This window comes from Lutra lutra, chromosome 3 (assembly GCF_902655055.1).
Source record: "Lutra lutra chromosome 3, mLutLut1.2, whole genome shotgun sequence".
NCBI lineage: Eukaryota > Metazoa > Chordata > Mammalia > Carnivora > Mustelidae > Lutra > Lutra lutra.
The window spans coordinates 6,860,725-6,863,997 of NC_062280.1; the positions used below are offsets into that span (position 1 = coordinate 6,860,725).

General features: G+C 39.6%; 1 pseudogene; it reads left to right on the forward strand.

The window, feature by feature from the left end:
* Positions 1–1,992: 1,992 nt before the first annotated feature.
* On the forward strand, positions 1,993–2,741 carry LOC125094981 (glyceraldehyde-3-phosphate dehydrogenase-like; annotated as a pseudogene).
* The last annotated feature ends 532 nt before the right edge of the window (positions 2,742–3,273 follow it).

Sequence of the window (3,273 nt, forward strand, 5' to 3'; positions counted from 1 at the left end):
GATGAAAATTATGAAATACAAGTTACATTTTAGTTTCATCTTAAAGTAGTAGGTGGCACCTGGGTGGCTCAGTGGGTTTGGCCTCTGCCTTCAGCTCAGGTCATGATCTCAGGGTCCTGGGATCAAGGCCCGCATCTGGCTCTCTGCTCAGTGGGGAGCCTGCTTCCCTCTCTCTCTCTCTCCACCTGCCTCTGCCTACTTGTGATCTCTGTCAAATAAACAAATAAAACCTTTAAAAACAAACAAACAAACGTATTAGTGGCATTTGCTAGAGAAAGAAAGAATATGTAAATGGAAAATTAACAACCAAATGAGGACATGTGATCAGCAGACAGGTCTAGAGAACTGGCAGCAAATAGGATGAGAAATCTTGGTTACAGAGTTTGGAAACAGTTAAAGGCTTGACATCCTAACCTCATTAATGAGCATCCACTTGATGGAAGAAAATAATTTTGGTATGCTAGAGCCAGCTCAGGCCAGAAATCACTGGATTAAAAGGGGAAATTGTATACATAATTTCCCAATTCCAAGTTCGGTAACATACATGATATTGATAGTTTGAAATTGGCCATAATGGGAGTATGTATCTATCCTATAGAAATCAGCAAATGCTACAATTCAGGACTTTATCAGAGAGATAATAATTAAACACTTACCAGAATACTATAGTAGACACACACACACACACACACACACACACACACACACACACACTTATTCATTACCTAGAATATTCAAGAAGTGTTTACAGAATATGTTCTGTGTGTCAGGCACCATCTTGAGGATAAAGTTTGGGGGGAAAAATGTTCCTGCTCTAGTGCCGTAAACAAATATTTCACTAAATTGTTACAAGTATCAATAAGTGCGATGAGATAAACAAACAAACAAAAAGAACTAAGTAATGGATGAACTAGAGCAATTGGCTTTTGATGAAAGTCTGCTAACTTCCATAGGCTTATAAGAGAAGACTTCGTTCAATTGGTGATATTTTAGCTGAGGCCTAAATGTTGAGAAACTAAATAGGAAGTAAATGTGAAGATTTGGCAACAATGCATTTCAAGCAGAGGAAGTAGTAGCAAGTTCAGAGACTGTAGCAGGAAGCATGTTCCCCCCTAGATGAATGTGGCTAAAATCCAATGAACGGAACATTGTTGTTTATCTTCTTCCTATTTTGCTCTTTACACCTAGATTTATTCTCACCACTTGTACACATACACCTTTATACAGAACTGCAAACACCCTGTTTTTTCCCCTAACTCTTGATGTTACACAAGACCATTCCCTTGACTTTCCTCTGTATCTAAGGAGGCATTTCTTTGGGTTGGCAAGGTTTAAAGTCATTTTATTGCCATGTTTAGTGAACAGAGCTTTTAAATACCATGGACAAATGAGGGGATGGATGATAGAACGTGAAGATGGGGAACCTGAGCTTCCCATGCAGTTCATGATCCTTTGTCTCCTGATCCTTCATCACGTCCTCTCAAAAGATTGTGGACTCTTTATGGAAGATACTATGTGTCATTCCTTTTTCCTAACAATCTAGCATGGTACATAGTATCTAATATATGCCAAATAATTTAATGAACAGATGAATTAGTATACATACACATATATATGTGCATATTAAATTTAAATTACAAAATAATAAACTGTATGAATCTGGATAGAAGATTTCAATGAGTCAAAAAATTTTTTTCTATTTGGTTTGTTATATAGATCCTAAATGTGTATGGATAATTTTGATTCCTAATTCTATTCCATAGGATGGTATTTTAAAGAAAGGAATCCTGTAGGTTTCATCTCAATGGTTCATTCTTATTCAACAGTTGTTACTATGAATCACATATGTACCCACCACTTTGCTAGACATTAAATAAATGAGTCAGAGAAAATGTCGACTAATATGGATCTAAAAATAAATGGCTGAGCTCCTCCTTATTAGAGAGACAGCCACATCCTCTGGTGCCGTGCTAGTAATGGCCCTTAGACACAATGATGAAGGTTGAAGTAAATGGATTTGGCCATATTGGGACCCTGGTTACCAGGGCTGTTTTTAATTCTGGCAAAGTAGATACTGTCACCATCAATGATCCCTTCATTAACCTCAGCTACATGGTCTACATGTTTTGCTATACCACAGCAAATTCAGAAGCGCAGTCAAGGCTGAAAATGGGAAACTTGTCATCAATGGAATGCCCATTTCCATCTTCCAGGAGTGAGATCCCACCAACAATAAATGCAGTGATGCTGGTCCTAAGTATGTTGTGGAGTCCACTGGGGTCTTCACCATCATGAAGAAGGCTGGGGCTCACTTGAAGGGTGAAGCCAAGAGGGTCATCATCTCTGCCCCTTCTGCTGATGCCCCCATGTTTGTGGTGGACATGAATCATGAGAAGTATGATAACTCCCTTAAAGTCATTAGCAATGCCTCCTGCACCATCAACTGCATGGCCCCTCTGGCCAAGGTCATCCATGACAACTTTGGCATTGTGGTGGGACTCATGACCATAGTGCATGCCACCACTGTCACCCAGAAGACCATGGAAAGTCCCTCTGGGAAGCTGTGGTGTGATGGTCAAGGGGCTACCCAGAACATCCTGCCTGCTTCTACTGGTGCCACCAAGACTATAGGCAAGGTCATCCCTGAGCTGAATGCGTCTAACTGGTCTCCAAGGAGTAAGAGTCCTTGGACCACCAGCCCCAGCAAGAACAAGAGAAAGAGAAAGGCCTTCAGATGCTGAGGAGTCCTTGCCCCAACTCATCCCACAACATACTGAGAATCTCCTGACCTATACAGTTTCCAACCCAGATCTCCTGAAGAAGAGGAGGGACTTGGGGAGCCCTACCTAGTCATATATTATTGATAAAGTATACTTCACACAACTTAAAAATTTAAAAATACAAAAATGAAAACAAATGGTTGATCCATAAATTGCTAAAGTTTATTAGATAAGGTTAGAAATAACCTTCTATAGGATTGCAAGTGGGCATTTAGAAGGGAGAAATTGATTTTTGTGAAGTAATTGCAGAGAAGATCTACAGTTCAAAACTCAAAAAGTAAAACAGAATCAAAACAAAAATCCTCCTCACAAGCTAAGGAAGTGCTCACCCCCACCCAAAAAAAAAAAAAAACCCAAAGAAACCCTAAGAAACATAAACACAATTCATGATATGCAATCTGGTCTTGAGTGTTCTGAAAATTCATGTAACTTCAAGCTACAATTCTAATGTCATCTTGGGTGACTGAGGAAAAGCCTTGGGCATGTGCCAGAA